Source organism: Cygnus olor, chromosome 1 (genome assembly GCF_009769625.2).
Source record: "Cygnus olor isolate bCygOlo1 chromosome 1, bCygOlo1.pri.v2, whole genome shotgun sequence".
NCBI lineage: Eukaryota > Metazoa > Chordata > Aves > Anseriformes > Anatidae > Cygnus > Cygnus olor.
The window spans coordinates 137,922,520-137,949,683 of NC_049169.1; the positions used below are offsets into that span (position 1 = coordinate 137,922,520).

The 27,164-nt window shown below is 42.9% G+C and overlaps 1 protein-coding gene across 4 annotated transcripts in view; it reads left to right on the plus strand.

Moving 5' to 3' along the window:
* SLC9A7 (solute carrier family 9 member A7) overlaps positions 1-27,164 on the plus strand; it is a 66,867-nt gene that overhangs the window by 1,074 nt on the left and 38,629 nt on the right. The gene's annotated exons all lie outside the window — the stretch shown is intronic.

Genomic DNA, 27,164 nt, shown 5'->3' on the forward strand with positions numbered 1-27,164 from the left:
GTCCGCCTGTGGTTGGTTCCTGCCGTAGTGCCGGGGGCCCTTCTTCTCGTTCGTTAGTTAACGTTCCCGCTGAACAGTGCGAAACACCTGCCCGATATTGGTTGGGATACCACGGATGAGAAATTCAGCACGCCGGGGGGCGAGCAGGGAATGGTTTCTTCCCCGATGAGTACTACTGCTCTCAAGATGTACGTGATTGCTTGCAAAGCAGTGGAATTTTCCTCTGCTGAAGCATCTCTTAAACCACCCCAATTTGCTCTTAGTCACTGATATCTTTGCTGCATTGCTGTGTATTTCACATATGCTTGTTGCTGAAAACTGACAAATTAAAGATTGGGCATATAAGTAAATTATGCACAAGTATAATAATCCTTAACACTTGTATAGTGCCCGGGAGGTGGTAGATTAACTGTACGAATGCTGATTGGAAGTGACAGAGTAAGGTTGTATTGAGGACGTTATTTAAATATCACCCTAGTGTTGTCACCTTCAGAAACTGTTTTAAGACCATTACAGTGATCCGGATGTTTGACTGTATGGTAGAAGTTCTGCATACATGGGCGTGCTAATGTATGCAATACAAATAATAGGGCATCAAGGGCGTTTGCATTTTGATGAGCTGTGATGGCAACAAGAAATTGTTCACCCACAGAACTTCTGCCTCTCATTAAACTCAAATTAGTTTACAATAGCTTCCAGTTGCTGATCCATGAAATGGGTGCTAGATTCCTAATTTGATGTACAAATGCTGAAATTATGTGTTAGGAAAGGTACTATGTTATGGCCCTTTCTGTACCATAGGCAACGCTGCCAAAATTGGCTTGAAGTGCTGCATGTTCTTGGCACTTCCTCATTTAAATCTTTTTGTTTTCCAAGATGGTGAATATCTTGGGGAAACATCCCAGTGAACCCCTCTGGTATCCCAAAACACACACTTTCCTATCTCCCAAGCAAAATGACTCTTGCCATGTCACGGCAAATGTCTGAGGAAGCATATTCAGCAAGTGCAGTTCTGTTTTATGCTGTTAGCCTTCGATGCCTGTGCAGCTCTGCTGAGGCCTGGCTTCATTTAAACATTTTGTAGACTTCCTTTAGAGCAAAGAAAAAAAAAACATAGTAACTGTCATAGTAACTGTCTGCTGCACTTCTGATAACCAAGCTTTATTCTTCAAATGGGAGTTTTTCCCTCTTCTTTCTTTTTGATATTTAACGGACAGTGGTTAAGCTGAGAAACATTTATGATAACAGAAACATTGCTGATAACTTGGGATCTGAGAAATGCACACATCTCAAACTGTATGTATGTTTAAAACACATTTGATGTTTGACTTACACACAAAATTGTGTGGCAGTATTTCAACCAAAGAGTTTGTAGTCCTAAAACCAGAAGCATCTGGCATGAAACAGTTCTGATTATGATAACAGGTGTCTAGGTGCTCTCAAAAATGTATTGATGTAGGTAACTTTAACAGCGTCTTAAGCTCAAGTCAACAGCTCCTGTACTATTTGCATTCCATTTCTTTAACAGTGGCTTTTAGTGGTGAGTAAATGGCTTTCATGTACAGGAGAAAAGTAGGCTGGCAGTTAAATGCCGATTACTTTTTATCGTGGAGACAATGACCTAGAAAAACTGGTCTTGTTGCACCTAAAAGCCCTCTGAAATGGTTGGTTTCAGTGATTGAATCTTGGGGTGATTGCAGTAGATGAAAACCTGGCAGCATGATGTGTCTGAGCTAGTTAGAACTGGAGGTCCTGATGGTTGCTTGCTTTTTTCTTTCTTTAGGAAGAGGGGATGGAGCTTTTCTTACTTCTGGTCTAGCCGCACAGTAGCATGCTATCCGACCTCTTTCCTCGAGCACAGCAGGAATCAGGTGACATGACAGTGGCCTGAGATAGTGGGCGGTGAGAGAAGCAGCTGCCTGCAGCCAGACCTTTAACCAGCATTTCTCACTCATCTTTTCTCAGAACCCAGCTACAAGCACATCCTGTTCTACTTTCGTGATGTTTTGGCTGCTGATCTGATCGCATTTCTTATACAGAAAGTATGCGCTTTATCCAGCTAAAAGGACCTGTGGCCCAAATACTGCTGGTGCTGCTAAAGCCCAGAAGAAATGCAAACTTTAAGTAGCACCTTTTCCTGTTGAGTAGGAGGCATCTGTCGTGCTGGTCAGTTTCAGTGTGGTAGCCTAACAATTACCCAGTCCTCAGCAGAACAAAGGCTCCTGCCCTGTCCAGATTTGCAGGGCATTATGTAAGTTCACCATGTGAGCTGCATTGGTTCAGAAGTCATTGCGATCATAACGGGGTCTTGCCGTGTTTCTTATTTCCTGTGCTGTCACCATCTTTTCAGAGATGGTTGCTGCTTTCCTGTCTCTTATTCTGATGTGCTAAATGTCCTCCTCTGGAAGTGTCTGTTAAGATGTAAAATAACCTAAAGTTTACACAAATGCTTAATGACTTACCGTGCTGCTTTCTTGTGTGGTGTACAGCTTAAAGTCTTAGAAATTAGATCAAGAAATATGAAAGTCACAGAGCTCAGGTGCATGTGCTAGCTCTGACAGCTGTGTACGTGAAAGGGCAAGGGATCTTTTTCAGATGTCTTAAAATACTTTGCACCTAGAACTGCAGGTTCAGGTGCAGTGCTGACTTTGGTTCTGCACCACGGCGCTGCACGGCGATTATGCCCAGGTCGTTCCAGAAGAGGCACTTGGCTTGCAAATGCAATTGAAGGCTGGTCTTCAAACTTTAACAGGGAGTGCTGCTCTTCTGCAGCTGCTCCACCAATAGTATTACTAGTGCGAGTCATTATGGAGCAATTAGAGGGAGGAGGAGGGGGGGGGGGGAAAAAGGCAGATAGAGAGCAATGAAGGAAGCAAGGCGCATGCCAACTTGTGGTGGTGGCTGTGACGCTCACGTTGTGCCTCTTGAGTCCTGAGGGCACAGTGCCCGGAGCTGTGACCTTCCTGAAGGGGCTTGGTGGTGTGGGGCTGCCCTGTGGGGCAGCAGCCTTGGCTCCTCCTGGGAGCCCTCCTGGGCATTAGGGAGATGCAGGATGCCAGAGGAGAGCTCAGGGAAGAGCCTGCTGACAGGAGGTGGCTCCTTTGCTTTCTGCTCCTGAACGCACGTGTCCTGGTGCGTGGACGTGTCCCAGCAGATGCAGCACTATCGCTGCCATCAGGGGACTTGCCTGTCCCCTTCCTGGAGTGACAACTGGGGCAGCTGGCCACCTGCACAGCAGCACAGGTCCCAGATGTAGCCGGGGCCCCCCTGACTGCAGAGCGGGTCCAGAGCCACCTGTGGGCCGCACCTCGTGGTGCTGCAGGCTGGCTGCCTGCCCTCGTTTTCACCGCTGCTGCTTTCGTTGTGTGCCGCTCTCCGTTATCAGCCATGTTACTCCCAAAGGTCACATGCTGCCCGAACAATTCCATCAAAGTCTGGCCTCGTGTGACGTAGGGAGCAAGCCTAGGTAGCGAGATCATTTGTTAGACGCTTTTATTCAAAGCTGCACTCCCTGCAGGTGAAAATAAAAGCCAAACTGGACTCGAGTACTAAGAAAAACAATATATGAAGAGTCACGGGAAACTTCTGTTACTCTTTGTAAATCAGAAATGAGAAGCGAGGTAAATGTTCAGGATAAAAAATACCACATTTGTTCTGAAATACTCAGTTTTAGACTAGGTTATTGTATCTGGAGAGTAAATACAGAAAGTCTGTCCTTGTCTCATCTCGCTGCAGTGTTATCTGTTACAATTTTAGGCTGGAGACACGCAAGAGAGGACCTAATGCATCTCCATGGCCGTCAAAATAATGGCAGTGTTGATGTTTAATAAACCACTTTTATGTGAGCATTTTAGTATTAGATTTAGGAGCATAACTCCAAGCACTCAATTTCAAGAGCATTATCCTTTCTTTGGCAGCCTGCATGTTCTTTTTAAATCACTGAGTTGCAAACTTTCAAAATGAGTCTTGCTCCATCCTTTGGGTGCTCTGGACACTTCAATTGTACTGCAAGTCTTGTTTCTAAGCTTACTTTGTGGGCTCGGACTACATAGTTTTAAAAATCTTTAACTTGTGAGAGATTTCAGAAGTGCTGTATCTTTGCCATTAACCTACCTCTATTTCAACTCTGCTTTTCAGGTGGGATAACTGGGTGGCCTAAATATTTCTGAAGTGTCCCTGGGATACAGTTCAGTTGTAGTCCTCAGTACAGTGGGTTTTGGGGGTTTTGTTTTCTTAAGTGTTTTCGATAGCAATTAATATAAATTAGTTTGTTTTTGTTAATGTTAGCTTCTCGATGTTCTGTCAAATCGGTGTCAAAATACCATTCTGAGCGCTGGTATGAGAGGAGAGGAGAGAAATGACAACCCCAGATTTATGAGGAGAGAAATGACAACCCCGGATTTCCTGTCTGAGCAGCCCTTTGGTAATGTAACTGGCTTTTAAAGCTAGTGCTGCTCTACAACATCAAACTGTCGTTGTAGGAGGGAAAGTGTCCCTTTGCATATACTTTAAGTCTCATCTGAATTAGAAAGTTGCTGTAAACAAGTGCTAGTAATGCTGCAGAGCTCACACACGTGCTTGTCTTGTACTCGTGGGTGTCTGTACAGTGAATGGTCTTTTTGGTAAGAGTGTGCTGAACTGAGAGCAGGTAACACTATGTCTAGCACACAGCTTTGTTATTAGACAGTGATATTTTCTACAGCATGTTACAGGTTACCTAGCCTGAGATTTTTCAGTAATCCATTTCAGAAGATTTTTTGTAACCGTTTCCAATTTCTTTGCCACCTTGCAATAGAAATGACTCTCAACAAGTCTTCCAAGGAATCTCCCTAAAACAACACAAGGGCTGAGTTCCCATGTAGAATCAAAGCGCCTGCAGCTATTCCAGTAGCCTCAGCCCTTATTGCAGATAAGACTGAAAAGGAGGTGATGAGGGAGTGTATAAAAGCTGTCAAGCCCTACAGGAATACCCCTGAATGCTTCTTGGGTGCTGATGGTATCCACCTCAGTGCTGCTCTGCGTAGGAGTTGGACTCCGTGTTTTTGGGAGAAGGTGGATGGGACAGAACAGGTCTGCATTTTCAGCTGTCTCCTTTCCCTTTGTTAAGTTGGGCGTTTGCTTTATGGATAATAGAAAGATAATAGGAAGTGTTTCCTAGGCCATGCTATCAAAAATCTGTGTAGCAACCATCACAATCTGGTTTCTGGATTTTGCAATACAATATTAGCTTATAACTTATTCAAAATAGAATGAACAATTCTGACATTGTTTTTCCTGATTTTTTTTTTTTTTTTTTTTTAATATTGTGCTGGATTAAAGTCATTTTGTTGTGGTCTCTATTGCAGTGTCTTTTACATTTCTTTCTCACCTGTAGTGCTAAAGAAAAACCAGAGCATCATAACACTGAAGTCACTGTCATGCAAAGCAATTAGGTGCGCAGCAGGGTGCTTTCAGAAGTGCTTCAGGTTCATTTGTACAGCCAGTCCTGGGCAGCATTTGAGTACTGGAGTGCGACCTACAAAACTCCTTCCTAGTTGACTGTGTGTTGGGCGCACTGACAGAGGTGGGAACTAAAGGCTTCTGCTGCGTGTGCTCCTGGCTCCTGCTGTTGGCAGAGCTGGTGCAAGTGGAAACAAGCTGACACCTCGCCTCGGACTTGACAGGGCCTGAGCTCTCACTTCTCAGGGGGGCCTGGCCTTGCTTCCAAGCTGTGATGGATTCCTGCAGTGTACAGAGATGACTCAGGGAGCAGCAATGGGAAGGCTCAAGTCCCTCTGACAGAAGTGTGTCTTCATTCAGCTAGCTATGTTCCTGATTGTGTCACCACAAACCTCACGTTGCGGGTGCATAGTAAGACTTTTGCCCCCTTCCTTCCTACTGGAAGTTGGCTTTCCCTTCCAAACCTATTCTGTGGAGCAGCTCAAGACAACACCTTAGAGTGTGTGTGAAGCCTTTCCCTCCCTTCTGATAAGGAGATATTTCCACCCCAACCCTACTATCTGGGCAACTAAGCATCTTTCTTATTTAGATAGAGGTGGTAGTATCCATCGCCTGCAAGAGGTGATTTAGGAACCAGAAATCTGAAGCAGGAACTGCAAGTCAGCTGTCCAAAATAATAACACAAATAAGTAAGACTCAGAGCTATGGTCTACAATAGGACGCTTCCTGCGGGTGTTGCAGTTCCTATCTAGCCCTTTAAAGCTTGCTGCATGCCGTGGATGTGCTTTCCTTGCTGACTGCTGCGAGTCCTGCGCTGAACTGCTGAACCGTTCCTGCGTGTTGAGGAGACAGCCTCAGTATCTCACTCAGGGCTGTTACTTTCTGACAGCCAGAAACAGCAGCTTGCAGATTAAAACACTTTTTTTTTTTAAAGAGTGTTCTTATTCGTGATTTAGGATTAATACTTCATCCCCATTTAAGACAATGTAGCCTTTCTCCCCCTGCTTTAGACTAAGTGGTATCTATATTGAAAGGAATGTGATACAAGCAATTATTTTTTAGAAGGGTATTTATCTTGAACACTTTTCCTTGTGCTGTAAAAATACACAGTTGTTCTCAGCAGATCAGATCTCTTCTGTGTCTACCCGAAGATGGGTAATTTAGCTCAAAAGTACTGCTTTTTTTCCCCTATTAAAAAGCACTTCAGCCTGCAATTAACCGAGTGTGAAGGAATAAAAGGGAAATGATTAAAAAAAAAAAAACTGCATTTTATCATGCCCTGAAATCAGACAATTCACTTTAGTTTAGAAGTGCCCAAAGGCCCCTGAAAGCTATGGCGAGGGAGTTAGTTTTTATCAGGGAGAGAGAGTTGGAGGCTCCCCCTCGATCAGCGTGGAGGAAGGTGAACTGTGCTCCTGGCCGAGGGAGGGGTGCGCTTTCTTCCTGGCTTCTGCATTTCACATTCGGTTTCAAAGGCTGGGTTTAAGTTCCAAATTCCTCTTGCTACAGCTGTGCATGTGAGCAAGGCATGGAGGAAGACTGATGGATCTGGCCTGGCAGCACCCCGTGGGCCCGACATGGCTGCCCCACACAAGGGGGGCACAGGGAAGCCCTCCTGCGGCCTGCCTGCTGCAGCCTGCCCTGCTTCTCCCTGCCTGCTGCTGTCACAGCTTACAGATTTTGTGAAGTGTCCCCTGCTGAAAGAGCTCTGGAGCAAGTGTTTTAATGGCAGCTGGGGACTGCCGAAATACCCGATGAGCTCTGAGCTCGTGTAGGGCCTGTATTGCCGGTTCCTCCTCTGCTACATCGTAAGCCCTTTGGAGGCAGCAGCCTGAACAGCAGAGCTGAGGAGCTGGTGTACCTTCATGTGCTGGCTTTGTGGGAATGTTTAAGGTGGCATGCTTATTCTGAATGCCAGGTGTCTCCATAGCTGTCTTTCTGCTTTAAAAAAAAAAAAAAAAGAAAAAGCAAAAAACACTTAAAAACATTCTCTTCAGTAGTTTCTTTAGTTGTTTTTCTGCTCTTTCCTTATGAAAGTGGGTGGACTATTCTTAACAAAAAATAAAAATTGTAGAAACAAAAGAGCACAGTGTGTGTCCCAAAGTGCAATTAACTTGTCTGTGCATAAGATGACAGTCTTCAGCATGCTGGCAGTGTGTGACTGTGGTATGTGCTCCTGTGACTCCTGACATCGGTGGCTACCTGTGGTCAAAGTGTCCTGTGCAGCTGGATGTCCTGCACGTGTGAGATTTGATAAAAGTATTGTGTCCTGCAAGGGTATGGCTAGCTTTTGATTTGTATTCTTTGAATCCACTAGGATGGATATTACCTCTTTTCATGCTAATTTGGAGAGATAATTGTTATTCCCCCCACTTCTTAGCACTTTATAATCAAGTCTTTCAGCTTCAGTAGTGAAAGTAGTGAAAAGAAAGTGTCATATACATCTCAGCTGTTTTACTGCTGTATGATCCCTCCTATTTGTTCTTCCCTTCGTGTCAGTCTTCACTGTGCTTACTGGTTGACTGCTGGTCTCTCTCCTGGGAATAGTTTCCTTCCCCTTATCCATGAGACAACTTGAATGTTCTTCCTTAATTTGCCCTCTTCATGACCAAACTGATAGGATTCGGCCCCAGCATCCACCCTTTTCTGTGGCTGGAGAACTTGCTTTGCAGACTTGGCTGCACATACAAGTCTTCTGCTACAGAGCTGAATACTTCCTCCATCCAGAACTCTGCTGACGCTGCAGGTCATGTCCTTGCATTACCTGAATACCAAGGAAGAACCCCAAAGTAATAAAAATAAATAAATAAATAATAGCTGTTATTACAGTCTCAGGACCTGGTTGTTTCTGCAGGTGAATTGCAAACTCTTCTGTACTGTTAAGTATTTTTAAAAGTATATAGATATTTGGAGAAGTGTTATTTGTAGGGGCTTCATCAGGACATGTTTGAAAATGATCAGGTTGGCTTTGTTTTGTATAACAGCAGTAAACCTAGTTAGGTACCTGCTTGTCTGTGTGTGGCTGAGAAACAGGGAATAAAATTCATGCTATATTTGTATTTGCTAGTGGATACTGTATTTGAACTTGTTATTCTTGGCCTGAAATACTAACTAACTTCCAGCCAGCTCTTAGCTTTGCTATTTAAGTGACTCTAAGTAGTCTTTAGAAGTTGGACTTAATGGAGTTTGAACTGGCAAAAGGAAAGAGCTCCTTAGCTGGTCAGGAGAGATATGCCCCACAGGGTGGAAGCAGGCACTTGTGCTGGTTTCGCTTGACTGCCAGAGTGCAAAGCCTCGAGGCATGAGTGTGGCACAGCATGGAAGGCACAGCTTTGCTGCATCTACTGGGAATCTTGCAGGGACCTTATTTGCACTGTGTAGTGGGAGTATTCTGAAGGAGGAGAGTATCTGGCAGACGTGATGGTGTAAGTGAATTAGCCTTAACCCTGGAATAGACTTTCATGTGGGTAACTGAGTATTGCTGCAATGTTTCAGCCTGACCATTACTGTTTTTCATCTCTGCACAGCAGTGTATGCAACTTGGCAAATACTTCATGAAGTTGATTTTTATCTCTAAATACTTTTAACCTTTACACCCCTCAAACCACATTCATCTATGTTAGAGCAATGTGTTTGTGCTTAGTCCCAGACATATTCTTCAGACTTAAGGAGCTTAAATGGGAAGATTCTGTTTCCATACCAGCCTTAATTTTTCTCTTAAGTTTGGACTTATCAAGTTGTCAGAGCGTTTGCTGCTCCCAAATCTCTCTCCCTCTCTGAGAAGGAGTCTGTTCAGAACACACAAATCACTTGGTCTCCCAAAGTCCAGTGGGTGACCATCCTCCTAATGATTGTTTACAGAGCTTCGTGAACACAAAATTAATCTTTTCCTCAGCACAACATAACTTAAGTTGGTGAGCGGTTTCCTATTGACAATGCTTGTTAAGCTGCATTAACTAAATATAATTACAGCATACTCAGTTTTTACATGTGTGCACAAAACAGAGAAAAAATAACTTGGATATCTTGGTGATACCTAGTACTTAATATGTTGATTTCTTACTTGCCTTTCCCATATATTAGCTTCAGAGAACCATAAAAAAGAGTTTATTGCTATTGCTGGCAAATATTTGAGTGTGTTTATTTCAACATTTTCAATTTCAAATCCTAATGGTTCTGGGATCTTTTCCAAAATGTAAAACGTAGGACAGTTATATTTCTCTGTACTTCAAACACAAATACCTAAGCTTCTTATCTGACATCAGAAGCACCTGATGCAATATGTGTTTTGTCAACCCTAATTAGGGTTGGAGAAAACTTTTCATTAGCTGTTGAGTGCGGCCCTATGCTACAGACTGGAAAGTCAAGGCAGGAAGTGCAAATGCAATCTACTCTGTATCTATTAACATGTTCACCCAAGCTTGTTGAAGTTAAGGCCCTGGATCAGGGCCTCAATTTTTTTCAGTAGTACTTAAACTTACAGCTATGTTCTTTTTATAAAACAAAAAACAGCCGGGGGTGGGGGTGGGGGAGGGAATGCATCTGAAGTGTTTGGTTTGCCACCCTCGCTGCCCAAAGTCACAGTTTCTCTGCTACCAGACCACAAGCCATTTTTCAGCATTAGGTTCTACCTCTACCACAGCTCTGAGAAAGCACAGGGAGTCACATAATGAATAATGTCCGTATGGATTTTGGTAGTCTCCTATCTGCCTTTCCCCTCCTTTCCTCATACAAGAGGTGCTGACATGGATACAGATAAATGTTGCCCTGCAATGGCTCCTCCGGGTTTGCCTATTGTTTTTGGTTATGTTCAGCTCTCCTGGAAGAAGTACTATCCTCATTCTGTCCTACAGCTTTTTGTGCAAAGCACCTTAAATTCTTTCCTCATCTCTTCTCTGTTTCTTACCCAAGGTGCATCCAGTAGCTTAATGCTGGCAACTTGGATTCCTCTCCATATACTGGGCCTGTTTTTTCAGTCATAACTAAACGTTTTTGGTCTTCTTTCTTGAGAACAGGTAACTGGCTCAAGCCCAAAATGGCTGAAATAACTTCTTCACCCTGCGGCCACCATCTTGTCTGTCATGCAGGCCTGTTCCCTGAGCATTGCTGAAATGATCTATACCTGTCTTCACCTGCAAGCCATTTAAGTGTACCGCTTACTATTCTTTACTACCAAGGTTATGTTATGGAATTCTCTTGGAATGGTGAGCGAGGAAATGAACCCAACTTGGCTTAATTCCAACTGGATTATTACGAATTGGATAAAAATAGGCTTTTAGTGGGTCTGATCTGCTGAGATCTTCAGGACCCTTAGTTGTAGAATAAAAGGGTAATACTTAAGAACAAGAATGGGCAGATTTTGCAGTGATGGCAAGTGCCAGGATCCAAATTATGCAATATCTGCATCATGTTTTCCAGACACTGAGATCCGTGAACTGGTCACATTCCTGACCCACGTGCATGTGCCCACATACTACATGCATGCCACAGAGCTGAATTACTTGCTTGCCAGAATAGCCTGTTCTTGGGTAATACTGTGTATCCAAACGCAGAAACAGTTTTCTGAGTTTTCAATTTCACTAAATTGGTGACCTTATTTTCTTTGCATTTGATTTAGTGTAGTATGTACATCATTTTAAATGTGGAGACAATATTTTCTTTTCTAATGACAACCAGGAAAAAAAATTGACTAAAGAAACACAACTATATTGCTCAGCCCATAAAATTTTTTTAAATCACCTGTTAACACCACTCCTATTTTCTTCATACTCCTACCCTGTTTGGCACATCTAGCACACCTGAAAGGGTGGTGTGATAGCAGAGAACAAGGGAATGGCTGGGCCACTTCTTCTCATCAGCTTAAATCTACGTGAGCCTAAAGTTAGTATCCATATATTACTCATAAGATCTGCTCAGATCTCTTTATTTCTGTTTAATTCAATGCAAGATTTCAGTTACCATTGTGATGGGAGAAATTTGGCACACCTTGTTAACTTTTAGTCATATTTTGTGCTCTTTCCCTTAAATTGCTGAGGGAAAAAAAAAGATCTTTTGCTCAGAGAATAACTATAGCTGAGCCTAGTGCTCAAAGCAAGCTTTTCGGTAGTGCCCAGTCATTGTGCTGGTTTCTGAATGCGTGGGTTTTATACACTCAGTCATAATACCTGCTGTTTTTTTAGTGTTACATTTGCGGTCTAAAACGTGTCTGATTGCAATCTGGTAATGCTTTCCCAATGCTCGTGCAGTGCAGTCTGTCAGTATTTGGTATGAGCAACTGGTTTTGCTATTAGAACAATCCAGTGGAGTCCAGCAATGACAATACTGTACTCTTCTTCAGAGTTCTGCTGTTGCTTCTCAAATGTTTTCTTCTAGCATAAATAATTGTTATGGCCCAATAAATAAATTGGACTAATTAGTCCAATTGCTTCTTTATGATAATTAGCTCTGATCTGGAAACCGATCCTTTATACTAGTAGCCAGGTAACGCCTTCCTTTAAGGAGCAGTTCTCCAACTTGATCTTCTATTTATTGTTGCTTAACCAGTTCATGTTTCATAACAAGTTTTCATGCATAAGTTGATACAGTCTCATTAAAAGCTTTGCAAAAAAATCCGGTGAATGTGTATTTACTGGTCTACTGTGCAGTCTATTCTTAGAATTTGAGAGGCAATTTTTTTATTCACATTGTTGTAGCAAGAGTACCGTAACAGCTGGTATGCCTGCCGCAGAGTGAAGGCTCACTAAAGCGGTAATTCTCTTGAGTTCCTTGGCATGAATAGGCATTGCAGCAGTATTTTTTTCTCTTAAGAGCTACTTTAATGTCACGGCTTCGGAACACGGCAGTGTCAGGAGCTGATGCGAATTTGCTGGCTGTACAGAAGCAAGAGGATGCTCCGTAGTGCCCTGTAACTTTTGCACACCGGTAACCTCGTTCGATTTTTGTCATTCCTTCTTTCTGTGAGTTATTGATCCCTAGGTGGTACCAAGGTGTGGGGAAAGGCCATCTCTTTGTGTATTTGGAATGGAGGATCCGAAGCAACTTTGTTTATACAGAAGCATATTGCAGCTTTTGAAATATAACATCTGAATGGTCTAGCGCTTCGTAAACCCCCTTTGACTTAATTTCCACAATTTTCCTGTTTTGTTGGAGAGCATGTACCTTTTTTGGCTGATCGTCGTGCAGATCAGCAAGTCTTCAGTGGATGCTTTGAAAGCCTGAATGTTCTTTGGATGAATTTTCATTATGGCCCCGTTGCTGTTCTTTGCAATCTAAAGAAGGCCCGCATTCATAAGGGTTACTGCATCTGTGAAGGATGAAGAGCAAGCAGGAATGATGAACTCCAGTCGTCATGAATGGATGGATTGTCCTGGGCATTTGGTCATTTGGCAGTATATTGTGATGTATTTGGGCTGGCAAAAAACATTCGCTTTGGGTAGCATACAGGTTTTACTAAAAGCATAAAAGAGTACTCAGAGGGAATGTATTCTGAGACAGCATGTGATGTACCAGTGTGGATCCCAAGTGTGACTTGACTTTGTTTATTTTTCAGGAAATGCTTGCAACTTTAGATACTAAATCTGCCTTCCATTGTTAGCTGTGCTTGTCCTGTCAGACAGGTCTTATCAAAAAGCTACCTGCACTTTGGCGTGGGATGCTGTGTTATGTTATACCAGGAACACTGAAGAAGGGAAATTTTGCCATCTTGGTTATGATCTGAGTTGATTCAGAAGGCTGAAACATCCTCCACGTTTGCAGGTAGAAATAGCACTGTGACCAAGACTTGCATGGTGTTGGCTGTAAATGAAAGCTTTTACATGGTGTTCTGGTAAGCAGTTGAGTGGTTCTGTCCACAGTGATACCACTGCCTTCTGAACAGTGTGATGCTGAGGAATACCTGGTCAGTGGGCAGCTGCTACACCACTAGGTGTAGTGACCCTTCCTGTACCCGTAGGTCTGCAGCCCTTCCTGCTGCTCCAGTGCCAGAGCAGCTGAGTCACATCCAGTGTTACCAGCTTGCTCTTCCTAAAGCACTCTGGCTTAACTACTGCCAATAATTGAAACAGGTAAAATGTTAGAGGGATAGTGCAACATCATTTAAAATGAAGAATTAGAATGAAACTGTTCAGCGAAGTGTTTTGCAAGGTGTGGGTAACTACTGTGCCAGGCACCGACTGTGCAGGTCAGAGTGGACTTGTCTTCATCACCGGGGCTTCCAGTTCCATCACTACTAGTTGACCTGGGAACTGCACAAACAAAATACAACACTCATGCTGATGGTGGTCTTATTTACTGCGCACAGAGTTAATATTCTGATCTAAACAATGTGGTGATTTTTTTTTTTTTGCTTTGCTTTGTGGGTTTGTTTTCACTGTAGAGTCTGGCACTTCAGGTGTTTTGGTTGGGTCAACAAGCAAATCTGGGGCTTTTTCGAGACACCTACAGTTAGATATAGCCCTTCCTCAATAGTGTGTTGCTAGTGACAGCTTGTCACTAACAGCAAGTCTTGCATAAAGAGTCTTTGAACAGCAAACTAAGAGCTTGAAAACAGACACTAACTGAGATATGTAGTTGGAAGAAGGAAGTTGGGGGGGAGAGATTTGCTCCCTTTATGAGGATATAGTGCTGTATACTATATTTAAATGTGTATTTTTGAATATTGCTTTCATTCAGACTTTTGGTGGAGTTGCTTTGCATGCAGTTGCCATCTTTAGGACCTTCACCAATAGTGGCCTTGAGTGCACAGTGATGTGCTTTTTTTGCAGATCTCTGCTAATGCATGTGTGTTCCCTGACTGGGCGTGAATTCATGACTGCATTTCCTGACATCAGGACATCTATCGCTATTGCTGATAGAAGTTACTAATTGAATGTTTGTGTTTCTGTAGACACTAGTTGTTCAGCTGTTACCTGTCAGGCTTAACTTGTGTTGTTATATTCATGTCAGATATTCTTTTTTCATGGTACTCTGATAATTTTGATAGGTCACAGTGAAGAACTTGCCTGTATAGAAGTACATTCGTGCAAACTGACTACCATACTACTTCTGGCATAGAAAATCAATCTACGATGTCCAACGTTGCTATATCCTGGTCACCTGGACTCCTGGGGTATTTCACCAGGCTTTTGGAAACTACAAAAGCCACAATTGTCACATTCAAAGCATGTTCTGGACCAACCTGTGCTCTGCATGTATCAGTCCTAAGCTAAGGCGACATGTGGCTGTCAGTGTACCTAGCTCATGTGTCAGCTTCTAACTGTGCTAGTCAGGTTGTGTTTCATCTAGGGCTTAGGAAACCGTGCTTCTAGCAGCAGTGAAGATGAATTCCTACATGTGTGAGACAGAGGGTCCCCAGAACAGCAAATGTCCGTATCTCGAGAGGTCTGCCTCACTTGCATTGTGGTCTCTTCTTAGCTTCAAGAAAAGAGCTTGTAAGTGATAGGTACAAGTCTCATCACGTCACACATCCCTCCTGAAGTTTTCCTTGCTCCTTCTCCTGTTCTTTAGGGATCCGATCACTGGAGATTGACCAAGCCATCTGTTAAATCCCTTAATGTGTTTGCAGGGGAGTGCTGTTACTCCATCTCCCTGGTAGGGAACTGTGACAAGGAACGAGATCAAGAGCATTCACTGAACCTCTTACGATGCCCGTGACAGGGATTTTTTCCTTAGTGTAATCTCAGATATGATTTCACGTACCAGTGAAGCTTGGAAAGCCCAGTACTCTTGCAGGCAGACCTCTAAATGCTTACTGGTGTAAGAATGCGAAGTCATGCCCCTTGTGGGAAGCCCCTTGTGGTTGTCAGCATCGCCCAGAACCTCTTGGGCACAAGCCTTGAATCCAGCTCTGCAGACAGCGTGATTTCACTGTCAGGCTTTGTCACTCTTAGAAAAAGACCCGCCTTCTGGTGATATCCTTTCCAAATTTTACCAAATAGGATGTGGGCCAAGTGTGCAGCAGCCTCCTGTGAGTTGTAACTTGTCTGATCTCAGAGTAAATCCCAGCAGAAGTGAGTGAGATGGAGACTGGATGTCATTGTTAAGCTGACTCGGTGCAATGTTCTTGTGTTCTGCCTGCTCTGGGAGCAGAGGGGGGATTCTCCAAAGCAAACTGAAATTCAGGTTATTGCCCTGCATATGCAAAGTGGGAAACACTGAGTGCCCTGCACAAAAGCATGCTGTTGGAGTTGAGATAAAGTTACAGCAGTTGTAATGGAGGGAAGACACAAGTAGGGGAATGCAGCTCTGTGCAGTTTTGGTTGCAGCTTCTTTGCATTTTGGTGACTGTTTTTTGTCTCAGCTTCCACGGCTCATGGCAGTCTGCTCTTTCCTCCCTCTCTGAGCTGTCCGTGTGCTCTCCCTGCTCCAAGATCTGTGGCTCTTGTGGCATCCCATGAGCTTCTGTGCTGTGGTAGCCTAAGTAGATACCATTTTTGTTATTAATCTTTCATAACCAGTGACAAAACCATGATGGGAGCATCCTTGGAGATGCTGATTGATAAGCTAGCTCAAAGTTTTTCTAGTGTAGTAAGTGATGTCTTAACACCTGCAACAGTCTCTTCTGTCTGCTGTCACTTTTTACTCGCTCTGGACTTTTTTTGGATCCCCTTTAAAAAAAAAAAAATTGAAGTTTTTAGTTAAGTTTTTACAGCAAATTTAATTTAAATCACAGGCCTTAATAAGGATATGACTTAAGCCTAGCAAAATAACTCGTTCAGTTTTATTTGAGAGAACTTGCCTTGCTTTTAAGAAACTCTTCCTCAGAAATTGAAACTGAGAAGTGTCATTTTTCTGATATAAATATTTTCTACTCTTTGTCTGCAAAAAATCCGAAGTTACTTTCATACAAGTGTGCCTTTCACAAAATCCACAACAACGTCAGGTAAGGACATCCTAGAGACCGCTCAGACTGTCAGTGTTGGATTGCGAGGTCTTAAGTCTCGTTGGCATCTCTGCAATTTGTTAGGCCTTAATATTTTATAAACCTGATACTCAGGAATCTCAGGGATGAGAGCAGTTCTTTAAAAATTGCCTTGTGACTTTGAAGTTCTTTCCAGGCTCCTTAAATTCAGAGGTGTGCTCCTAGCACTGCGTTGAAGGCTAAACCAATAATAATTGATGTCGTGGCTCCATACTTCTGTTGTATTCACATCTTAAGCTCTTTGCAGAAAGAATGCTTTACATAGCACCTCTTATCCCAAATCTGCAAGCTCAAGTTCAAGATTGCTTTTGGAACAGCTACCCTTTCTGATTTTTGGGCTGCTTAAGCGAAAAATTCATCTTCCATCTTTCTGCAAATCCTCAGCCAATAAGTTGTTTTGTCTCAGGAAGTCATGCACATTTATTATAAAAAAAAAAATAATAAAAAAATCTTGCGACACTGGCGTATTTCAACAAGGAAATCTATGCTAAATGTCATAACACCTTTTGAATTAGTCGTGTGTGTGTGTAGGAAGCTGCCTAGCTGAATTGAAAAAGCACTGCTTTGAGTTGCATGGTTTGGGAGTTAGCAGTTCAATTTTCTAGAACTCTTATGGGGGGAAAAAAAAAGTTGCAATTTTGTGGCTTAAAAATGGACCATTTTTAGGTTTCAAAAGTGATTATTAGCAGACATCTAAAGGAAGAATATATACATATTTTTCCTGTTTTATTTTTCTGGAGGCTTGAGTAAAGCGAAAAAAAAAATAATCAAAGTTTGTTATAGATGGAAGTCACAGCTGGTTTGTAAGATCACCTCATTTTTCTCCTAATGTGTCCTTAGAATTTGAACTTGAGCTTGAACTTTTAGTTTTTCAGACTGAAGTCAGTGCTTATGCTTCAACACTATAATTTTTGTTTGCAGTTGATTACTGTTCGTGTCCCCCACCTTTCTTGATGAACAACCTGAAAGATGAATGTGTGGGAGCTCTTGCAAACTGCTAATAACTTCTTTTAAAAGGCAAATCATTAAATAAAACCTCTTCTCTTTAAGTGCACCATGGATTTTCAATGTCTGAAAGAAAGGAACTTCATTTATAGTACCCCTGTGTTGTTTTTTTTTTGACATAAATTGTGCAGGGGAGATCTAATGTCTGTGGGGTGTAACTGAACTCAATTTTACAGTGTATTAAAGCTGTGCATTCTTCTGGGGGGTAGGGAGTAACCTGTTGGGCTGAAAATGCTCCTGCACTGGTGGGCTGGAAATCCCGGACAGTGGGATTAAGGGAGAAGATAATTTCTGGCTGAGGGTTTGGAGTTGCAGTGGAAGGCACTGGCAAGCCTGGGGTTTGACTGTTGACTGTTTTCTGTTAGAGAGGAAGCTTAAGCCCTTGGAAAGGGATGAGAGAACAGGACTGTGTTCTGCAGGCTCCAGGCAGGGGCTATTTGTTGATCCTTGTGGCTTCCCTGAACTTTGGGGTGTGCACGATGGCTGTACCACCACCGTGGTTGGTGGAGGCAAAACAGAAGCTTACAACGAGTTGTCCGTGATAAATTACCTCCAGTGAAGCAAATCTGCGGTCTTCGTGTGTTAATTACCAATCAAGCTTGTGTGTTGAGAGTATTAATAAGGTGCACATACATGCACGGCCATTGACCCACAAATTCATATGGTCACCGACCTCAGAGTAAGTACTTACAATAAATAAATAAAAAAAGTAAAGTTTCAAGAGGTGTTTTTCCAATTTTCCGAGTGTCCAAATAACCATCTCTTAACCATGCTGCCTAAAAGCAGTGGTACCGGCATGTGATTTTAAAACTAAGCAGCTTTTTGCAAAGACTCGAATGCTCTCTGAGCACAATTCTCCTTGTGAGCAGTACGGACAGATTTGGGTGAGCTCAGCAAGGTGGTGTAACCGGTTATCTCCACAAAGCGATGTTTCGGGGAGTTGTGTGTTACATTGAACTATTTATGATACAGGAGTCCTAACAGCCATGGTGCTGTTAAATGAGGTGCTTTTTTTGTGGTATGGGATGGCAGCTGTGGGCTAGACAAAGTGTTTTATATGGTATTGCACGTTGTTGTGACTGGCACTCGTGTTATTCTGTCAAGCATCTTTAGTCTAAGAAAAGAGTATATTTGGAGAAGTGAAAGTGACGTGAAGCCAGAATTAGCTGATGCTGTGGTTTGCTTAAACCTGAATGGAAAAGTTTCAAAGTCAGGTGGCTGATTATTTAAAGACGTCTCATGTATGGTGAAGGACATACTTGTGTGGTGAGCAGCAGCGCCGGGTTTCACGGCCTGCTCATCCTCTGTGCTACCTCGTGTGTGGGTGCAAGCCAGTCCCTTGTCCTTTACTTTTACAGGAGGTGGGAGGTGTTCACGTTCCTCTTTGCAAATGTGTACGTTGCCAGGTTTTTATACATATGGTATGCGGTTAATTCTTCTTTTGAAAGCAGCTTCAGCGATTTTATAAGCAAACTACTTACAAGTAGTTAACCCCTTGTGATTGTCATGAAATGGATTGACATGGAAGTCATGTCATGAGAAGCAAGATAAAGTTTGGAGGGTATATTGGTGACAATTTCCTGAAACGGTCCCAAGTGTAGTGTAAAATGAATGAAATAAATAGATCCTTCTGGTCTTGGTATTCTTGTGAGAGGGTATCAATTCAACTTGGGATGCAAGAGTTGCTTTGTGGTGATTATTTTGCATATGCCTAAATCCAAGATCTTACTGTTTAGGTTTTTGTTGCTGTTAAAATAGATTTTGTGGAAAACCCACTGGCTCGATCTGAGAACCTCTTACTATTTTCTCTTCAAGTTGTATCTTTGGAGAAAGCATGCAGAGAGGAACGGATGGCCAGAAGACAGCATAAATAGCTACATGCATGCAAAATGGTTAAGATAACTATAGTCTCATGGGATGCACTGTGATTCTGATCATGTAAGTGAGATCATCCTTTAGAAGAATGTTTTACTCCTTACCTTTCTGCTGTTTTAATGCCAAAGGGTCTTGCAGCAAGCCCTTGAGGTGTTAGTAGGTGCCCTGGATGTCAGTAGGTCCTATTTTTCCGTGTAGTGGGGCTTGGCTGCTGTTCAGCTGAAATAAGTCTGATCCTACTGGATCTCAGGTGGCACCTTGTGGACTAGGAGGGGATGTGAGCTCACCAGTTCCCAACCACCTCTGTCACACCAGTGAGATGTGCTGGGGTTAGAGTTGAGGTGGGATGCAGATGAGACACAGCAGATGCTGCTCGGGCACTGTGCTGACACCAGTGGTGTTAAAAAGATGGAAGGGATGGCAAAAATGTCAGGTGAGAACAGCGTTTGAGATCTGTCAGGAGCAGGCAGGGAGGCATCAGTCTGCAGTGGGAGCAGAGTGAGGAGGCAGAGTGGGAACTGTGGGGTGAGCTTGGTTAGAGGAAGGTAAAGCACGTACTGGTTTTGGAGGGAGCAAGGTAAGAGGCTGGGAATGGCTCCTGGGGAATGGTACAGGCATGGAAAGATGGAATAGGTCTCCTGTTAAGGCTGTGGGTGTGTGTTGCAGTAACAGGACTTCAGTGATCACACATAGTGACCACAGGAAGCCATGGGGTTGTCATCTTCCCACCTTCTCTGGCATCTGGATCACTGCATTTCCCTGGAAGCCGTGACCTGTCTCACGTACAAGCACCAGTTGCCTCAGCAGAAAGGATTTCCTTGAAAATTCAGTCAACTTTTAAACTTTCCGTCCTGCAGGTAGGAGGCTGTCTTGTTAGTAAATGGATGTGGCTTGGAGCAAAAAGACATTGCAGGGAGTATTGGGAAGTACTCCTTAAAACCTTTGAACACCTTTTTGATGCAGGTTTTAGCCTGTTCACCTTGCTCAAATGTCTTCAGTCTGTTCTTAAGGCTTTGCTTGGGCCACTGTCCAAATCAGAAGATCCCAGAAATGTTTTTCAGGATGAAGGCTTCTGTACACTTCTGTAAACTTGCAAATATTTTTCAGATGACCAAAGGCTGGTGGCTGGGATATAGTTTGTTGTTTTTAGCAAGAAAACAGGCTTATCTGTAGTTCACAGCTCTCCTTGTAGCTGTTGTGGAGTCTTTGAAACCAAAGCCATGCAGAGATGGATATATTTCCTGCCTCTTCCCTTTCCACCCTCTCCCTGTGTCAAACAGGGATCTCAAAAAGAGATTGCTGCTGCTGCTTAATGAGTTTCTGTTGGGTTTGAGATTGAAGCCAGACTGCTACAATGACAGATTAATAACTCCTTCTGCTAAGCTTTATGGCATATGCATTGGGGTGAGGGGAGTAATTATTGTCTGGGCTTTTTTCTCATATATAGGAAAGCTGCTTTTCTTGCTAGTGCCTCAGCCAGGTGGTGATATTAGTGTAAAGGTTTCTTGTACCAAACAGCCTGACATTATTCTTTTTTGGCCTCTGAGGAGCTCGCGGCCTCCCGTTTGAGGTATACCAAATGTTTCGTGTGTGTATATATACACAAATGGAGAGAAAAGTAGTAACAAAACATGATTGAATAGAAAGTTTTCTGCTATATAACATAGAGCTGCTCCCCCTCTTTATTTTTCTCAAGGTGCCTGCTAGAGTGGTCATAAATGTGCCTGGGGAGAAAATAATAAATAAATAAATGTATAAAAATAAATAAATCTGTGTTTGGGTTTTCCCTTGTCTGGTTTAGAGGTCTCTGAAGAGATGCTTCAGCCCTGCCCCTGCAGCAGGGGATGGCACCAGTCGCAGCTCGTGCTGGGTTGCGAAGCCACTGCTGCATGGGGAAGGAAAGAAGGAAAGAACTGCCCTGCGGTTGGAGTCAGTGTTCTCGTGGTTGCCCATTGCTGCTCATGCCTCCAGGAACGTGTATGGCTTTAGTTATGTGTATGGTTTTCACTGCTTTGGGCTTTATTGCTAGGAAGGAATGCTTATTTCTGGAAATACAAAGAATCTTTTAAAATATGTATAAAATGCTTGACAGCAAATGCTTTAAGAACATTGCCTGAAATGATAATTGTGCTATAATTGAACCTGAAGGCACACAGACAGTTTACTTGCAGACTCTTACCTATAATCTCTGACAAACACTTAGAAGTTGCCTTTTATAACTGCAGTATCTTCTGTGTGAGGGTGTTTCTTGAAATTGTCTTCTCTGGCTTGCCCAAGCTGTTCCACTGAGTCACTGCTGAAGCTGGGAGCTGTCAGGAGCCTTGACTCACGGTCCCATGCTTGGATCAGGGGCCACATGCCCTTACCACAGGACAGCAATTTCTTCCAGGAAAGCTGTTGAATATGTGGATTTTGTTCAACTCTTTTCTGAATGTTAGATTCCAGGGACAAGAGGGTGGGGGAATACAAGGAACAACTTTTCTTGCTGGTCATCAATTTGCTATACACTTGTGGTCGCGTTTGTGGTCACCACCTTGCTAATAGTGCCTACTCATCCCTCCCAATTAATAGGAACGCACTAATGTTTCTGGGGTTATCGCTGCCCTGTGTAAATGTGCAGGTCTGTGAAACAGTAGTTTTTCAAATCACTGACCGCCAAAGCAGTCCTCTGCCTTTTGATAGTTATATTTTTAGATGCCTTTTTCCTCTCTTAAACCTGTTCTTTAACCCTGTTGTCATTAAAGAATAAAGTACATCTGTCGCCTTCTGTAGTTCGTACTCTTTTGACCGTGTCACTTCACGTGAGTATGTAGATCGCACTAATATGACATGACCTGAAAAAGAATTAAATCTCCTCAGACAAAAGCAGAGCCATCAGACTTAACAGTTAGTCAGAAGGGGTTTTTGGCCATCAGATGCTCCTGTGGCCTTTCTGGAAACCAAGGTTTTAGAGAAGGCAGCAGTGTGTATGGGGTGTGTGTGTCTGGCAGCATCAAGTCAACAAGTTAATTTGATATTTGGGTGCTGTGCAGCATCTCTAACCTTTTTGAGTAATCTGTTTGTTTAAATACAGAGCTATGCCTAGGTTGGTTTACTGATTTTTTTTTTTTTTTTAAGTGAATAAAATACTTCCTACAAAAATGCCCTTGATAGCATACCACTCGCTGTGCCTACAAGGAAGAATTAGTGCAGAGTGACATTAATCCACACCTTGTTTGCAGTCTTTTAATGCCCTTATCTAAAATAGTCCTAAGGCAGTGACAAAGCATGACCTTGAATCTGTTATTCAACACTTCAGATTCTGGATATCCCCAAAGTTTCCTTCAGACTTCAAGAAAGACCTGGCACCGCATGCCTCCGTTGCCTGTTGGAAAAAATACTCTTTCACTGAAATGTGGTGAGGGCTCATCCTGTAGTTATGCTGCTGAACCTAAACTGCCAAAGACGAGGATTATTTTCAAAACAAGTCTCATCTTTTGCAGAGATGTGACAAGCTGATGAATCCTGGGCTGGAAGCATTGCACCCTTAAGAAAGTAATTAATGGTAGGTGGTGCTGAGTGCAAGACACTAACAGAGGGCTGAAGCTCAGCAGTGTCTGGCTTGCACCTTCTTCGAGGGGTTGTACAGCAGTGTCCCTCTGTACTGCAGTGGAAAGCACAACGTGGAAAGCACAACGAGTAGCAAGCACACGGTACAAAGAGTGTGTTGCTAGCTGGTCTGCAGGTGGGACGTAACATTTGATCTGATTATTTTAGGTGCAGCACTGCTGGCTCAGTTCTGGAACAGAAACAATACTTGAATTCTTTTCTTTGTAAGAAGTGTTGAAACTTCCTGATGATAAATCACTGAAAGGTGAAGGTGTGGGTTGTCAAGTTCAGAGGCTGACCCTGTATTAGAAAAAACACTTCCTGTTTTTTTTAAAACTGTGGTATCTCGATGCACACAAACACCCTATGGTAAAATAAGCTGTGTGATAAATACTGTGTAGTATTATTATTATTAATAGTCTTCTGCCTTGAAAATACTTGAGCAGGGCTTTCTCTCAACCTTCTTGCTGTTTTTTATCTTTTGTTTCTTGGTCCACAAGCTGGTAAAAAGTTCATTTTGGGTGTACGGAGGAAAAATCTACGCACTCGAATGTTGTGAAATCCTTTTTTACATACTTGCTTTTGAAAAAACACGTAAGTATTTCACTTGGCATCACCTTGGACCACTGGGAAGCCAGGGTCCCACAAGTACCCAGAAAATGCTCTGTGCCTCTCTGGCTGCGCATCAGCAGTGCTGTCTCTCATTTAAACAAAGCTTCAAAGCCACAGAAATCCCCAAGGCTGGCCAAGGAAACAGCAAAGTTGCTTTTAAAGAAACCTTTGCTATATAAAGTACCTGTCTGGGGGTCCAAATCTTTGCAGGAAAGAGTCTGAATCGCCGAATTAACCCAGGTGGAAGGACCTCTGGAGGTGGTCTCATCCAGCCCTCTGCTCAAAGCAGGCCCCTGCAGGCTGCACTGCTCAGGGCCATGCTCATGTGAGTTTTGACTGTATGCAAGGATGGAGATTATGCAGCCTATCCTGGTGCTTATCCACTTTGCTGTGTGGTGGCTTTTTCTTAGATTTCGTGCGTGTGTTGCAATACATTTGTTGCTTTTAGACCTAATCACCACGTACTTTTCAGAGAAATCTTTTATTCTCTGTCTTCCCAGTAGGTAGCTGTAAACAGCAGTAAGGCCTCCACTGAGTCTCCTTCCTCCTGAAATGCAGTTAGTACAAGTTGTGCTCCACAGGGATGGTGCTTCAGTGGTCTGTACCCAGTCCTCTGCTAGGAGTGGACAGAAGAAAAGGTATCTATCTACAGGTTTGAGTTCACCCACTGATCAAGTTCAGGTTCCCAGTCTGAATTCATTGACTGAGCTGTGTGTCTTGGAATGTGGATCCGCCAGTTCTGAAGGCTGCTGACTGCTGAAGCTCCCTGAAATCTCAGGGCTAATTCTTCTAGAAGAGGACTTGGCTGGAAAACGACGCAACGCTCAGCCCTGACCTGGGACAGGCATTAGTTAGTGGTTGTGTGTGTCTGAGCTCAGTCTCACAGCAGTGACTTCTGTGCTCAAACAAAAGCAAAACTAAATATGCCACACAAAGTGGTGTTTTGTTGGATTGGTGTTAACTACCTCTGAAGTTTTTATCATCACTACAGCTTTCTTTTTTTTTAAAAAGGAAAAAAATAGTCCTAGCTTTTTAATGCTTTATTTGCAATAAGATGCTCTTTGTGTACCAGCTGCATGATTGGCATTGTACAGGCAGCGCAGTGGCAGGAATGCTTTCTCTGCTACAAGTGAGAGCGCAAGTCATGCGTAGGCAAGACATTAAGTATTAATTTTTGAATTTATCTTTCCTGAGTCCTTATGAGCAGTGATGTAAATCTACAACCATTACCACAAATTTTGAAAGTAAGGCTCTTCTAAAGTTTTGCAGTGTTTATACTTCACTTCTAGCTCTCTCTTGTGACAGTCTTGCAGTAAAAGGCAGAGCTGGTTTAGTGGCCCTTGAGGTTTCTTTTTAAAGAGCTAAAGTGTTCAAGTGTTCAGACAAATATTTGCTCCATTGATCCAAGTTCTCTATAAACTCTTCATCAGTGAACCTGTGCAGGATGAAAGTAGCATGGGGAGTGCGTTATTCCTAGCCTCCGTCCCTCTTCTTGCCTCCAAGTGAGCAGTAATGCTACACCAAATTTGCGCTTGTATTAGCATCCTACAAATTGCTGCTAAAGTAAGTCTAGAGTATCCCACTAAGCTTGTCCATCAAGCGGCTCCAAGTGTTTTTCTTTGATGGCCTTTTTCTGCAGCTGTGACTCTGTTGCTCTGGAAATGGTTGAAGTCAAGTATCTAGAGAGAGTTCATAAAGGATGAACTTGCTCTTTCTATAACACGTGATGACGGGCAGCTTAGAAAGGCATCGTTTGTGAAGCTGTAAATTAGGCAGTTCGGTCTGCCTGAAAGGTGCGTAGGTCGCTGTTGTTTGGGACCTTTTGGGGGATGAGTAGGTGTATAAGCTTTCTTAATGTTGCTTTATTGGGTTAAATAAATAAATAAGATGTGGAAGTGAGCTAACAGGTCCAGGAACTTTTTAGTGTGTAGAAGAGTTGATGTTCATTGGAAACATGAATGCTTCCATACGCTTTTCCACTTACACTTTTTCATCCACATAAAAACTTTGAAGTTTTTTTAGAAAAGTATTAATGACTCAGCCTTTCTGCAGATTGCTTCTGTCAAATGTGCCCAGCCTAGAGTATTTCACTTTAACGCTCAAAACCTGTCACTTATGAACAATATAACACAATGCCTGTAGCTTTGTAAGATTAGGGAACTGTTCCACTCTTTTGAGTGGTTGATCTTCTGATCTGCTTAGTTCCCCCCCACACACCTGATGAAGCTGGCTGTGGGATTTGAGTGGCCTGTTGGCCCCTTGTGTTTTCATACCTATTTCCTTTCAGGACTGAGCCCCATGCAGCTGTAACCACTTCACAGCACCTTTCCTTGACCAGCTGCCACTGCTTCTGACGACCTCCTCAATGTTGGCCATCCCAAGGAAAAGCAGTAGCTGCAGACCTTTGTCTTGGCTGTGTCCTGCTGCTGGTGGTTTTCCCAAGGTTGCTGTGGGTAGAGCTGCAAGACAGCCTGACAGCAGGAATCAGAGGCTCTTAAACTGCGTGGTGCTCAATGTGAAGGTCATCCAGCTTGGTGTTTTGTCAGTAGAAAGCGTATGAAAGCAGGATATTTCCCAGTAGCTGTGGTAGCTGGGCCATGGGACAGTGAGGGTTAAAGTATGTTTAACTTCAAACAGTAAGTATGCATTGCAGATGTAATTGTCGTATCTTCAAAACCAGATTTAAAATAACTGATGTATTTTATTACAGGGGGAAAATGTATGAGTGGCTTATATCCAGTTGTGTAATACAATCACATCCTGCTCCCCCTAGTGCATCCTCCTAATACAATAGCAACAAAGGTTTCCCTATTTGCTTTTGAAATGAATTCACTAAATGATGCTCTCTGAGCCTAAGAAGCTATTATGTCAGCCTAGTAGTAGTAGTAGAGATCTGGTTTTGTGCCACTGCTATGTGTGCAAGCTAATCTGTAGAGTTTTTATTCTTGCCTCTGATTTACTACAGGGTTTTGGCTGATCCCGGTTAAATCAATTTTTAAGACTGAAAACCTTCTGGGGGTATTGTGTGACCTCTCAGGTTGTCTCTGTCTAGGGATGACGAGAGTGAGAACAGCAGAAAGTTGTGGCAGTTTGACTAGTTGGGTTTGTAGAAAGCGTCTGTAGCCATTACTGGCAGTGCAAATGGCTTGAGGTTGACTGGTTGTAGCCTGTCACTTTGTGCATAGCTGTGTTTTCGTTGCATCCACGATGTGTAGCTGAAAAATACTCTGAGGTCATGAGGAAGCATGCAGAACATAACTCTGTATTTCAGTTGTCAGCAGTTGAAATTTCAGAAAGTAGTCTTGTCTTGCCAAAGTCTTCATCCCGTGTGTTCTCTTTGAGTATACAAATCTCTTTTCTAAATGAAATATATGCTAATACTCCAGTTAGGTTTTAATGATCATGCTGTCATTATGGTGTATTGATGGCAGAGAAGGGGGACAAGTGGGTAGCTAGCCACTTGAGTGTCACAGCTATTGTGTTATACCTTTTTTTTACATTAAAACTATTTTTCCACTCTGAACCTGAGGACAATGAGGAGGCTTAGTTTGGTTGGAGGGTTCTTTTTTTTTTTTTAATTGTTTTATTACAATTTGATTACTCTTTAGTCCATGCCATAAAGATTTTTTTTTGGTGCTGTGTATTTTTTTTCTTGTTACACCTCATTTATGCTCTGGCTAACACCTGTCAACTTTATTTACCATCTGGGGGGAAAAATCTATGGATG